Source organism: Taudactylus pleione, unplaced genomic scaffold (genome assembly GCF_031769625.1).
Source record: "Taudactylus pleione unplaced genomic scaffold, aTauple2 ptg000229l, whole genome shotgun sequence".
NCBI classification, from domain to species: domain Eukaryota; kingdom Metazoa; phylum Chordata; class Amphibia; order Anura; family Myobatrachidae; genus Taudactylus; species Taudactylus pleione.
Window position 1 is genome coordinate 4,675,484 of NW_028284631.1, and position 15,475 is coordinate 4,690,958.

Sequence of the window (15,475 nt, forward strand, 5' to 3'; positions counted from 1 at the left end):
CCTTCCCGGCCTGGCAGGCCTGTCTCCAGGTTCTACACCCTCAGTCTTAGGTACATTCCACCGCCCAGCACCCTTCTCTCCTGGAACAGTCTTACCAGTGTCTCTGGGAGTTCGCTGGTGCGCCATCGGGGCTCGGTGGGGCATACTCATCAGCTCCTCAGCCGCCACGTACCTCTCCACCAGCTCGACCAACTGGTCCACGGACTTAGGGTCTGCATGGCTCACCCCCTTGCGCAGAGTCACAGGTAATGATCGCAGGTACCGGTCCATCACGACCCTTTCCACGATCTGTGGTCCCGTCAGCGTCTCGGGCTGTAGCCATTTTGAGGACAGATGGACGAGGTCATGCATCTGTGAACGTGGAGGCTTGTCCTTATGGAACCCCCAGCGGTGGACCCGTTGGGCACGAACAAAGGTGGTGACTCCCAAGCGAGTTAGGATCTCCTGTTTTAGTTTTTTATAGTCCTTGGCATCAGCCAGGCATAAGTAGAAATAGGCCTTTTGTGGCTCCCCAGACAAAAAAGGTGCCACCAGACTTGCCCACTGCTCCTTGGGCCAACTCTCCCTTTCGGCCGTTCTTTCAAATGCGGTGAGATAGGCCTCAAAAATCATCGCCCAAAGTCATGTTTTGGAGGAAGTGACTGGCTCGTACGGAGTGAGTGGTGGTGGGAGGACCCATATTAACATCTCTGGGCCGGGCGACCAGGTGCTGTACCACCTCTTTTATGGCCTGGCTGTTTTCCGCTAAGGCCTGGCTGTTTTCCGCTAAGGCCTGGCGGGTTTCCTCGATGGCGACCTGTTGTTGCCTCTGGGCTGTCTCCAAGGCCAACAGTTGCACCCTGGTGGATTCCTGCTGAGCCCAGGTAGATTCCTGCTGAAGTTTGTTCGTCTCCTGCTGAGCTCTGGTAGATTCCTGCTGAGCTGCTGTAGCTTGGAGCAAGGCCTTAATAATGTCCTCCATTTTGTCCTGGGGTGTAGGTTGGAAGCTGAACCTTGCCTCTCTGAGCATTGGCTGACGCCTCCTCTATGGGACTCCAAGGACACAGCGTTATTTCCACACTCACAAATTGGGTGTCTGTCCCTTTAATTTTTAAACGGAAAGTTTTCCTCTTGCTGCAACTTCAGTGTGTGTGGGTGCCCGCATTCTCCACCATATTGTGACACAGTTAGGTTAGGGGGTCCCTCTCCTGGGTAGAGGACTCCTTCCTTACACACACACACAGCAGCAGGGAAGCAGCACACCAGTCTGGATGCAAGTACAAGCTGGTCGGCGCCAGTCTTTATTGTTCAATGACAGAAATATAAAGAAAACATAAATATAACTCCTAGCCCTGTCGGGGCACTAACTTCACAGGTAGTTCCCTCACTACCAGAACCTGGCAGGGCCTAATGCCCTCGCCAGCAACAAAGCACAGCACAGTACTCACAAATAGGTTTTTCAAGTGTCTCTGAGCAAACTCCCTGCCTGCTCTCCCAGGTGAGACAATCGGCCCTAAACACACTAGGCTTATATTGGCCACTCTCAGGTGGAAAACTAACAAGCCTGTTACCAGGCTGCGAGAACCAAAACCTGGAGTGGCCGTGGGTGGAGCCCTCCCTCTCCTCTCACCCACAACCCCCAGGTCCCAAACCGGCTTTTCAAAAAGCCGAAACTCAAGCCTGCTACACTGCAGACTTTCTCCTGGGGGTTTAAAACACAAAAGACAGGAATCTGGGACAAATGTACCTGCCACAGACCACTTTACCAGTGATCCTATCACAATAGTGGCAAGATCGGGGTAAAGGTGCCGTCTTCTCCTGGAGTAAACTGCAGTCAAGAAGTAGTACACCAGTCCAGGGACTTTGATCCGCAGCTAATTTTATTAACAGTATGAAAATAAACAAAAACAGTAAAGTCCTGGCCTTTATGGCTCTAACTAGACAAAATGATTCCCTCTCAGGGGTATATTTACTAAAGTGAGAGTTTTTCAAAGTGGAGATGTTGCCCATAGCAGCCAATCAGATTCAAGCTATTATCTTCTAGAAGGTGCTAGTTAAATGTTAAGTAGAATCTGATTGGTTGCTATGGGCAACATCTCCACTTCTATAAACTCTCACTTTAGTAAATATACCCCTTAGAGTGAGAGAACCTAACGCATACATGGGAGGCTCCCAATATTTCAGGTAAACCCTCACACCCCCCCGGAAGGATAGGCACTTCACTTCACTAGTAAGTGGGCAGAATGCAGGAGAAGTGCCTGTGAACAGTCACAAGCAGAATATTAAAATCATGGCAGTTTACTTTATAAATTATATGGTGGACCTGGAGTGCCAGTACAAACACAACATGTCAATGACGCAGTAAGGAGCTGATACAATAGTTGTTGAATGGCCAGGAGGCCTAGTTGACAGCGATGCTTGAAAGGTGGTATAGAAACAGAATTACTGGATGACCTGGGGGGCCTAGTAGACAGCGATGCTTGAAACGTGGTGTAGAAGCAGGATTGCTGGATGGCCTAGTAGACTGCGATGCTTGAAATGTGATATAGTAGGATTGCTGGATGGCCTAGTAGACAGCGATGCTTGAAACGTGGTGTTGAAGCAGGATTGCTGTATGGCCTAGTAGACAGCGATGCTTTAAACGTGGTGTAGAAGCAGGAGTGCTGTATGGTCCGGAGGGCCTTGTAGATAGCGATGCTTGGACGTGGTATAGAAGCAGGATAGCTGTATGGCCTGGAGGGCCCTGTAGATAGCAATGCTTGAACTCGGGGTACTTGGGTCACCTAGAAGCCGTGAGCAGAGTACACGCAGCATGTGCAGATTATAACTGGAAGTCTGGATGCACAGAAAGCAGGTTGCATAACCAAAAGTTCCACATGAAAACTCTATAGCCGACAGGGCGGCGACAGTCCTGGAAGTTTAAATAGGATCAGCTGCCAATCAGGCAACACTAGGAGGAAACATGTATCTCCTAGCAACCTGGAACCTAGAAGCATGGTCAGGAGCAGGAGGAATACTGCCAGGAGACAAGTCCTGGACTGGACTTGTAACGCTCTCTCATCTCTGTCCCCTTTATCTCTCTCACTCCTGTCACCACTCCCCCCTCTCACCCCTCCCCCTCTTATTTCTGCAGCCCCCATGCCCTTTTCTCTGATCCATATCTGTTTAGTCCAGGTGGGTTTGCCTATTCCATGAGCTGACCGATGTCTTTCCCCAATCTGTCTTTTATCTCTGTCCTGCCTCCCTCCCCCAAGTGACTATCTCCCTCTCTTTCACCCCCCATCCCTTCTCATGGGCTCACCGGCTCCAGGCGCTGACAGTTCTTAAGGGACAGTCATGTGCATCTAAACAGTATTAGGGCGGGATGTACTGAAGGAAAAATGCTGAAAAAACAGTTTTCGGGGGTTTTACCGCATTTCCATATGTACTAAACCCCACCCTATTATCGGTGCGGAGGGTAACGCCAGAAAAACCTGGCGTTACCCTATAGAAGCCTATGGGCTTCTTACCACATCCCGCACCCGACGCTTCACCGCCCCGCCGACGCCCATGGCCCCCATTTACCTGACTCTCCATGGTCACCAGATGTGCTCCTCCATCTCCTCCTAATCTTCCACGTGCAGGAAGGAGGAGCCTGGGACTTCCTGCACAGGTCACCAGCAGGAAGTTCCCGGGGTTCGGAGGGGGCGGGATCCCCTAAGGACGGGATGTACTAAGGTTGCGGTACCATTCCGCCAGTCACCACAACCTTACTAATCACATATGTACTAACATATGCGATTAGTATCGCAAAGGACAGCTCTTGCGTTGAGCTGCCCTTTGCGAAGCAGCCGACGCCGGGTGAGGGGGTATCCGTGGGACCCTGCCCCCTCCGAGCCCCGGAAACTTCCTGCTGGTGACCTGTGCAGTAAGTCCAGGGCTCCTCCTCCCTGCACCCGGACAAAGATCAGGAGGCGGAGGACCCAGGAGGAGCACGGCAGAAGATCATGGAGAGTCAGGTGACTGGGATATATGGGAAAGATTTCTGGACTGCACAACATGACTATATATATGATGGGAGGTGCTACCTGATGGGACTAATTGCAGGTACAGAAACAGACAAATCTCAGGTGCACAACTCCAAATTAATAATATATATATATATATATATATATATAATGCAATAACATTTTGCAATCAATAGAGGTTTTTAGCATAATCATGGCCAAGGTTATGGGCCTACCCACCATATCCAGGTAACCTCTTTCGGGTAGGTCCAGGTTGTGCAGTCCAGAAATCTTTCCCATATACTCCATTTAAAGTGCTTTATTGCACTTCTGAGGGAAAGGAGACGCCCTCATTCTAGATTAGCACCCTTCCTTATTGGTTTAAAAGCATGGAGTATGGTAATGTATATGCACACTGTATTAGGCACAATTCTAGGTAAGTCCTACAAGTTATATACTGTAGTGCAACTTTGGTTTATTTTTGGGGTGTGGGTCCCCCTGGATTGCGTTGGTTAATCTGTCTCAAGGCACCGCATTATAACACATTTTCCTTTATAAAACATTTTAACCTTTACTGTGTGTGTTTAATATATATGTCCTTCACTTTTTTATTTTCATTCTTTATATGCAGCTGCTCCTAACTATCTCTTTACACTGCACTTTTCTTACTATGGCGGTGCCCTGGGGCAGCTTGGCTGGCCCAGTTTTGGGGGGTCCTGCGCTCTGGATTTTGAACCCTAGTATGTTAGGGACCTACCCAAAAGAGGTTACCTGGGTATGGTGGGTAGGCCCATAACCTTGGATATGATTATGCTAAAAACCTCTATTGATTGCAAAATTTTATTGCATTTATATATATTATTAATGATTTGGAGTTGTGCACCTGAGATTTGTCTGTTCAGGTGAGTGGGGGCCGTTGCTGGGCGGCAAAGAAGCATCGGGTGCGGTAAGAAGCCCATAGGCTTCTATAGCGTAACGCCAGGTTTTTCTGGCGTTACACTCAACACCGATAATAGGGGGCCGGGGCTTAGTACATATGGAAATGCAGTAAAAACCACGAAAACTGTGTTTTTACTGCATTTTTCCTTTAGTACATCCTGCCCTTAGAGAGAAGAGAGGGCGTGTCTACCAGGCAGCCAGTGATAGGTTATGTAATATGAGAGAGGGGAGGGAAGCGCTAATCTATGTCTGAATGTATGTATGTATGAATTAATAGACATTTATCATAAATATGTGGTGATCAATTGCTAAAACTGCATTTTTATACTTGATATATTTAGGAGTTTATGCGCTGAGTATCCCTCCCCTTTTCTATCAGCCAGTGATAGATGTGTGAGTGTGGGAGGGGTGTGTGGCCTCTTGACAGCTTTTACTGGGCAGCTGCTAATATAGAGAAAGCTCTCCCAGGGCGGGATGAACTAAACATCGTATCCATGATGCGCTACATCCCGTCTCTCATCGGGTACATACCGCTGTTGATTACCGCCGTATGTATTTAGAATATCGCAAAGGACAGCTCTCCCGATAAGAGTTGTCCTCATCGGGACTAGCCCCCTGAATTTGCCCGTGTTCCCAAAGAATGGATGGTCCATGAGCTTGATGACATGATTTGTGACAACTCACATTATCATGGCTCCATTCACCATGTTTTATGCTGATGACATGATACATGGCGTCATGCCTCCCATACCTCCCCCACTGGCATCTCCCAGGGGCCATGATCAAAAGTCAGTAAAGCTGGGTACACATTAGACAATATGTCGCCTGATCCGGCAGATCAGACTGAAATATCGTCTACATCGGCAAGTGTATAACCACTATGTGAGCCCTTGCATGCTCCCGCTAAGTCGTTCATAATCTGTCAATGTGATAAACGACGCCAGGCAGGCAAACGGTGCTGGTGCCCGACATATCGGGAGGTGGGGCGCCGGATTGTTTAATGTGTACCGGCCGCCAAAGATGTAAGTCCGTTGGCCGTCGCATCGCTGGGTACACACATGTGTACACAGCTTAAGTATATCCCTTACCACTGAAACTCAAGATAAAATGATATTGTAATTTAAACATCTCTCTGGCAGTGCCAAGTAGGAAGGAAAATGAATTGAGAGCAGCTAAGTCTTGGCTGTTTATGAGAACAGTGCTTTGCAATAGCCTCCCCCAAAAAATTAATTATATCCTTATAACGAAAAGATATATGAAACTTGTTTAGCTGTGAATGAACCTTTGAAAATGTGGTTCCCAGCTGATAAGAATATCTATTTTGGTTTTCTAAACTCACAGCCTCTATAACTGAGGGTAAAGGAAAATAAGAATTGTGTTTCTTAAGACAAAACCCTAACATACATAATACACAAACTATTCATTTGTGTTTCTAATAACTACAGTACTTAGAATGTCTCTTACATTCTAAGTTTTAATATAAAATAATGAATCATCATTATATATGGATGTAATTCTGGCTGAACTGCAGTAGATAGACATTTAGTTAAAAATAAATAAATAAAGATGTTTGCATGTCCTGCCTGTGTAATGAGGTTAAAAATGATCATACGATAATTTTAAAACCACCTTCGCCATCTGGAAAGCTCAACACAAGCCTGATGTTTAATCCATTTAACACAACGAGATAATAAGGCTAAACATCCCAGAATGCTTTGCAATAGAGATATACGGGGGGAGCAGCATAGGCTGGGAGTCACAGCTCCTGAAACTGCTCTTTGTTTAAAGCTACAAAGTGTTGCTTGATTGTATGGTAGACCCCCTACCATGCAATCAACCCATCTTATGTTACTCTAATTGTGCTGACATCACAAATATTATTATTTTATTTTTTTTAGCAAATTGTATTAGGAGCTTAAGGGGCTGATACAGGCTTGGTCTACAAAATAGCATATTACACCCATAGGCTGCACATTACCAGCATATGTGTCTAGTGTACCCCAGGTATAAGTCACATATTTTTAACAATTTGTTTTCCATGCTATTGGGCACCAAAACTTGAGTCCTCTTTAATACAGCAGAAATATGCACACAATATATGTCCGAACAACTAAAAAAGAACTTATCAGCGCCAGAAGTGCATTCACAGTCAGCCAATGACAAGCGATTTGCTAGTGCTGGTGGCCATCATCAGAATTTTTAGTACATTTGTACCTGACCACCTGCAAATAATAAGGTTTCTGAGGCGTAAATGCATCTTTTCCCTATCTGCATCTGTTCTCATTTGGGCAAATACACCCTCACCATACTTGGAGCACATTAATTGGAATTCACGTAATAAGCTACACAAATTAGCCTACTATAAGGACCTGATTCAGAGTTGGGAATAGAGTGAGATATCTCTCTCAACTGTGAACCTGAACAAACTATATTGCAATGCAAGGGGTGTAAATACATATTTTTTTTTACATGTAGAGTAAGTACTGGCTGCTTTTGCATGTAGCCCACAAATACTGCACAGCTTTATTATTACTCTACAACACAGGTTCTCAAACTCGGTACTCAGGACCCCACACGGTGCATATGTTCCAGGTCTCCTCACAATCACAAGTGAAATAATTAGCTTCACCTGTGGATCTTTCAAAATGTCAGTGAGTAATTACTACACCAGTACACCTGCCGGGTGACTTGGAAAACGTGACCTGTGTGGGATCCTGAGGACCGAGTTTGAGAACCACTGCTCCACAATTTAGATGTCAGATTGGAAACACTCCTCCCAAATCTAAATCTCCCTGCACATTTTAAATCTGCCCCACCTGCAATGCAGCATGGTTTCACCAAGATGATCAAGTCTGAATCAGGCCCTAAGTGTTTAAAATGATCTCTCCCACCCTATAATCCAGCAGAATGCCTATATTGTACAAAGCCCAAGATGATACATACAGTAACATACGTGTTCACTGCTGTCTACCCACCATCTCTTTGTTGAATCTACCATCAAAATAACAAGTCCAAGGAAGAACACACAGAGAAGGGACATTGGCACTGGAGAACTGCAGCTCTGCATGTTAAGCTGGCCACACACTAGACCAACTTTCATCCAACTAGTTGATTGGTTGGAGTGAAATTCTGGTAACGTATGGGAGTAACTGATGATCAGCAATTTGCTCCTAAATGCCAGAAAACAGATGAAAATGGTCGTCAGACAAGTTTGTTAAATGTTTGATCTAAACAATTTATTCAAACAACAGTTTTTGTCCATTTTCCAGCGTTTGGGAGAAAATTGCTGATTGTCATTTGCTTTCATACCTTACCAGATTTTCATTCCAACCAATCAACTAGTTGGCTGGTTGGATGTAAGTTGGTCTAGTGTGTGGCCAGCTTTAGCCTAAAGCTGGCCACACACTAGACCAACTTACATCCAACTAGTTTTCTGGCATTTAGGAGCAAATTGCTGATCATCATTTACTCCCATACGTTACCAGATTTTCATTCCAACCAATCAACTAGTTGGCTGGTTGGACAGATAATCTTTAGGTGTGTATCCAGCTTTAGTGCAGTGGTTCCCAAACTGTGTGCCGGAGCCTCAGGTTGGTGGTCCAGCACCAAATCAAATTATTTATGGTCAATGTAGTGTAAATATATGGACAAACAGAAGCGCAAACCTGTCCACCACCACATAATTGAAGCTAAGGAGGACAGGTAAACACAATTTACTTCACTACATTTTTTTCTGAATTTTTCAATAACAAACTTTTGGCTTAGGGGTGCCGTGAAGACAATGCTGATGCACTAGGGTGCCATGATTTAAAAAAGCTTGGGATCCACTGCCTTAGTGGCATTCTGTTGAGCTGGCAGAGCCAAGACTACCCACACTAGACCTCTCAGTGCCTCTTATTGGGTGGGGAGGGCAAAGGGGATATAACGTTAAAATAACATTGACCACATATGTTGTTAAAATATATTGGGGGTGTTACAATGCTGTTTATCTCCTGTGAATATAGGGTGAAAGGTCCACTCTAAAATGTCACAGTATGATGAGACAAACACCTTTAGATGTCAGCTGATGTCTTGCAAACTAATCAACATTTAAGCGTAAATTTACTAAAGTGAGAGTTTTAGAAATGAGTTTTAGTTGCCCATAGCAACCAATCAGATTCTAGCTATTATCTTCTAGAAGGTGCTAGTTAAATGTTAAGTAGAATCTGGGTGCTATGGGCAACATCACTTCTAAAGCTCACTTCTAAAAACTCTCACTTTAGTAAATTTACCCCTTATTCTTAATTTAATCCTTCACATGCAGTTATGTCAGGTGTTAGATTACCTGTCTGCAATGGCGTAACTAGGGTATTTGGAGCCCAGGGCACATTTTAAAATGGAGCCCCCCCTGTATGTATACAATTACTATTAGCAGGGAAAAGTTACGCGTTTCGTCCAGTAACCGTAGACCGGTTGCTGTACAAAACACGTCACTGTTCCCTGCTAACAACAATTGTAATTGAAATTTACAGTAATAGGGTTAGAATCAATAAGACTCGCTCTGTGATACCATGCAAGTAAGTGCAGCTATATGCCGCACTTATGGTAGCTCCAGACACACTGATTGTTGTACGCAGCCGATAGGGCTGAGGTTTCTACGCCACTGCAATGGCAACTCATTTCCTTCACTGCTAAATTAATCAACCCCTAAGTGGTCTTTTAAGCAAGTGCCTTATTTGGATTCTCGAAAACTATAATTGCTTATTGCAGCGTTAACAAATGACTTTTTGTAGGTTTTTATAAAAAATCACTCTTGCCAAGGCAGCGACTCTTGTAGGTGTCTGTCCTGTAGAAGATGTCTACCATAAAATTGTAGCAATAACTTTACTGCTGGCTGACTCCGTGCATGAGACCCATCAGGACTCATATACGCATAAAACTGTGTATGTATGACCTTTCCCTAACTCCCCAACTGTGTATGTGTGACCTTTCCCTAACTCCCCAACTGTGTGTGTGACCTTTCCCTAACTCCCCAGCTGTGTGTGTGTGACCTTTCCCTAACTCCCCAACTGTGTATGTGTGACCTTTCCCTAACTCCCCAACTGTGTATGTGTGACCATTCCCTAACTCCCCAACTGTGTGTGACCTTTCCCTAACTCCCCAACTGTGTGTGTGTAACCTTTCCCTAACTCCCCAACTGTGTGTGTGTGACCTTTCCCTAACTCCCCAACTGTGTGTGTGTGACCTTTCCCTAACTCCCCAGCTGTGTGTGTGTGACCTTTCCCTAACTCCACTACTGTGTGTGTGTGACCTTTCCCTAACTCCCCAACTGTGTGTGTGTCACCTTTCCCTAACTCCCCAACTGTGTGTGTGTGACCTTTCCCTAACTCCCCAACTGTTTGTGTGTGACCTTTCCCTAACTCCCCAACTGTTTATGTGTGACCTTTCCCTAACTCCCCAACTGTGTGTGTGTGACCTTTCCCTAACTCCCCAACTGTGTGTGTGTGACCTTTCCCTAACTTCCCAGCTGTGTGTGACCTTTCCCTAGCTCCCCAACTGTTTGTGTGACCTTTCCCTAGCTCCCCAACTGTTTGTGTGACCTTTCCCTAACTCCCCAACTGTTTGTGTGACCTTTCCCTAACTCCCCAACTGTGTGTGTTTGACCTTTCCCTAACTCCCCAACTGTGTGTGTGTGACCTTTCCCTAACTTCCCAGCTGTGTGTGTGTGACCTTTCCCTAACTCCCCAACTGTGTGTGTGTGACCTTTCCCTAACTCCCCAACTGTGTATGTGTGACCTTTCCCTAACTCCCCAACTGTGTATGTGTGACCTTTCCCTAACTCCCCAACTGTGTGTGACCTTTCCCTAACTTCCCAGCTGTGTGTGTGTGACCTTTCCCTAACTCCCCAGCTGTGTGTGTGTGACCTTTCCCTAACTCCCCAACTGTTTGTGTGACCTTTCCCTAACTCCCCAACTGTTTATGTGTGACCTTTCCCTAACTCCCCAACTGTTTGTGTGACCTTTCCCTAACTCCCCAACTGTGTGTGTGTGACCTTTCCCTAACTCCCCAGCTGTGTGTGTGTGACCTTTCCCTAACTCCCCAACTGTGTGTGTGTGACCTTTCCCTAACTCCCCAACTGTGTGTGTGTGACCTTTCCCTAACTCCCCAACTGTGTGTGACCTTTCCCTATCTCCCCAACTGTGTATGTGTGACCTTTCCCTAACTCCCCAACTGTGTATGTGTGACCTTTCCCTAACTCCCCAACTGTGTGTGTGTGACCTTTCCCTAACTCCCCAACTGTGTGTGTGTGACCTTTCCCTAACTCCCCAACTGTTTGTGTGTGACCTTTCCCTAACTCCCCAACTGTGTATGTGTGACCTTTCCCTAACTCCCCAACTGTTTGTGTGTGACCTTTCCCTAACTCCCCAACTGTGTATGTGTGACCTTTCCCTAACTCCCCAACTGTTTGTGTGTGACCTTTCCCTAACTCCCCAACTGTGTATGTGTGACCTTTCCCTAACTCCCCAACTGTTTGTGTGACCTTTCCCTAACTCCCCAACTGTGTATGTGTGACCTTTCCCTAACCCCAAACTGTGTCTTTCTCTAACTCCCCAACTGTGCATGGGCAAGATGTGCTATGCATCGCATATTGGATGCGGTACATCCCACCACGTATCGGGTATATACTGGCATTAATAACACCTGTATGAACCCAAAATTGTGATTAAAATCACAAAGGACAGCTCTTCTGAATAGAGCTGTCCTTTACGAAGAGGGGGCTTCAAGGATTATGACCCATAGGTCCCCCTGCACATGCGTCCTATGACGCACGCTGCGGGGAATGCCAAGCCGGATCTGATTGGATCCCTCTCGGTGAGAAATGCAGAGAGAAGCACATAGGTTTCTTTTGGGCAACTCCATCTATAGATGCCGTTGCCCACTAGGTCCAAGTTCCCGAGAGTAACACATTCTAGTGCTTGGTACAAATGGGAATGCGGCCAAAACTCCAAAGACTCCCATGGGCGGGATGTACTAAGCATCGTATCGTGGATGTGATACATACCGCCACTGGTCAGGTACATACCGGCATTAATAATCGCCAGCACGCCTTCTTACATACTCAGGTTCTGGCCATCTCTTCTCTTCCAGGTTCTCCTGTCCTGCAGCCTCATGTCCATACTATTCCCACGGTACAACATACTCGCCACACTGGGACGCTAACTGTTGTCATATCGTGACGCCGAACTGTGGCACGCGATACTGGGAATTCTGGCTGATGTTGTCCTCTCACCTGTGGATTATCCTCGATCACCTGCTTGCTCATTCATTCCTTATCTTTTTTAAGCCTATTGGTTCAATGCCCCGGCTTGCCGTTTATAGTGTGTCTGTACGTGTACTTCCTGTTCCTGCCAGTCATGGTTCTGCTCGTCTGTCCCTGGTCTGCTGTATTTCTAAGAATTCTAGACCTACACTCTCACTAAGTCATCTGGTATTCCTGGGTTGTGCTGTGCCTGCGGCCTTGCGGCTCATTGTAGTCATCTATTACCATCACTCAGGCTGTCATCACCTCGGCTCTAAAAGCCGCATCTCGGCTGTCTAGCCACACCACAGCCTGTTACCACCTTGGCTCTCAAAGCCACATCCCGGATGTCTAACCGCACCTCAGCCTGTTATCACCTCGACTCTCAAAGCCGCATCCTGGCTGTCTAGCAGCACCTTGGCCCACAAGGCCGCACCTCAGCCTGTTACCACCTCGGCTCTCAAAGGTTCATTCCGGCTGTTTAGTCGTACCTCAGCCCACACCTCAACCGGTTACCACCTCGGCTCTCAAAGCTGCATCCCGGCTGTCAAAGACGCACCTCGGCCCTCTAGGCTGCATCTCAATCTGTGTACTACCGGCTCATTAGCCGCACCTCGGCTCTTAAAGCCACCTGTCATCCTGGATCCATATCGGCTCTCAAAGTCACATCCCAGCAGTTATAGCTGCACCTCGGGCCTCAAGGCTGCATCTCGGCTATCCTAGCAGCTGCTCAACTACGCAAGCTCTACCTTCATCAAGATTGCCTCACCTTTCCAGTCCTCAAACTGTCGCATAACATCTAGTGGCCCTGGGATAACCGTGTACCATCTACTATCTCGAGTTAAGTCCAGGTGGCCACTTAAGTACCGGTGAGCGTGTCCAGATCTAAGGGAACGGTTGGCTGTTATTGGTGAAGACCTCGTCTGAGTTATTCTAGAGGTCTTACATGGTGAGTCCAAGGAGACCGCAACAGTATGTACGTGGAAATACGATTCAAATTGCTAAGGACAACTTTCCAAATAAGAGCTGTCCTTTGCGAAGAGGGGACGTCCAGGTTTATGACCAAGAAGTCCCTCTGCACATGCGTATGACACGCACGCTGTGGGGAATGCTAGGATGGATCTGATTGGATCCCTCTTGGTGTGAAATGCAAAGAGAAGCCCATAGGCTTCTATTGGTCAATGCCATTTATAGATGCTGTTGTCCACCAAGTTCCGGAAAGTAACATATTCCAGTGCTTGGTACATATGGGAATATGGGCAAAACTCCAAAGACTCCCATGGGCGGGATGTACTAAGCATCGCATTGTGGATACGATACATCCCGACACTTGTCTGGTACGTACCAGCGTTAATATCGCTGGAATGTACTGAAAAATATGATTAAAATTGCTAAGGACAGCTCTCCAAATAAGAGCTGCCCTTTGCGATAGAAGGACTTTTATGTCCCGGGAGTCCTTCTGCGCATATGCGGATGACGGGAGCACCACAGGGAACACTTGGAGGGATCCGATTGGATCGATCTCAGAAGCAAATGCGAAAAGAAGCCCATAGGCTTTTACTGGGCAATGACATCTAAAGATGTCGTAGCCCCCCGGTCCAAGCTCCAAAATGTATCACATTCCAGAGCTTGGTACATATGGGAATGCGGAAAGAACTCAGAAAACTTAATTTTCCCATGTGTGAAAATATGGCTCCTGGAGAACTTCATGATTATTCTTTGTATTACATACAAAAATGCTGATCCCATATCGATACTGGACCGCAGATTAGCCATCCCTTTGACAAACCCATTGTGGTCAATTCAGTTAGGTGCGAGTTGGGCCCTGTGAACTGTTCTCAAGGTAAACTTGCACCGCAAATTCCATTTGCAATTCAAATCCAAACTCACATTGATTTTTCAGAGTATGTTCGCCTTTTTTTGTGCACACCACCCTGAGCAGGCGAAAAGGTGGATAACATCTTTATTTTAAGGTAAAAATTACACAATGCAGAACCTCTGGTCCACACCTCCCAATGAATAATCACTCACTTGAAGTGGTTTAAATAGAATAATGTGGCTAATAAAGACATGTCAGTTGTCAAGTGAATTTCTTTAAAAAACTCAGTAATCTCAATAATGGGTTAAAGGATGTGGGACAGGTACGTGGAGGTGTAAATGATGTGTGACAGGTATGTGGAGGTGTAAATGATGCGGGACAGGTATGTGGAGGTGTACATGATGTGGGACAAGTACGTGGAGGTGTAAATGATGCAGGACAGGTATGTGGAGGTGTAAATTATGTTTTCATTGGGCAGATCGATTCACTGTACTGAGTTGAGCCTCATGGCTCAACTCAGTGAAGTATCTCGAGACACGGCTCTTTAGATAGATCAAGCGCTGGAGCTAGCAGGGGAGCCAACGACTCAGAGTGAGTCGCTGACAGCTCCGCCCCCCCGCAGCCCAGCACTACAGCTCAGGGTTCTCACTGACTCTCTTGAGTCAGTGAACTCCCCTGAGCCCTGGCTGTAGCTGTGCGACTCAGTGAGTCGCTGACAGCTCCGCCCCCCAGGCCAGCTCAAGCCTCTGCACTGACTCAGGAGAGTTAGTGCACTGCCCTGAGCCCTTGGCAATAGCTGCACGACTCAGAGTGAGTCGCTGACAGCTCCGCCCCCTACACTGCCGATCTGACACAGTGGAGAAGTATGATCAGGTTGGATCAGCAGTGTAGGGGGCGGAGCTGCCACTCACTAGCTCCCACTGACAGAGAGGCTGGGGAGCTGGGTGTCTCGACTCACCAAACACTGAGTGACTCGAATCATTCACTCATCTGAATGATTCGAGTCAGTGTGTTGAGGCACTCACTCACTAGCCATCTCTAGTAACAATGGGCTAAACTTTGGGCGGCAGGGAGGTGATTGAGCCGGGCTGTTGGTGGTGACAGGAAAAAAAAAACATTTTTTTCCCCTATCTTGTGGGCCTATTTTCAATAGGAGGCCTGGAGCTGTAGCTCCACCCGCCTCATTGATAATCCGTTCCTGCTTGCCCAGGGGTGCCTCGGGTTGGTGGTCTAGTACAAATAAAATGATTTTTAGTCAGTGTGATAGGCAAAACCATTGATGGCTGCTGCCAATCAAAAATGATGTGGACAAAAACAGAAGCAGCCCTGTCACCCACCAAGTAGTTGAACCTAAGGGTGATATATAATCATAATTTACTTCATTTAAGTTTTGCTGAAGTTCTCAGTAAGAAACTTTTGCCCCAGTGCTGTGATGGAAAAAATGCTGATACTCTAGTGCGACGTGACTCTAAA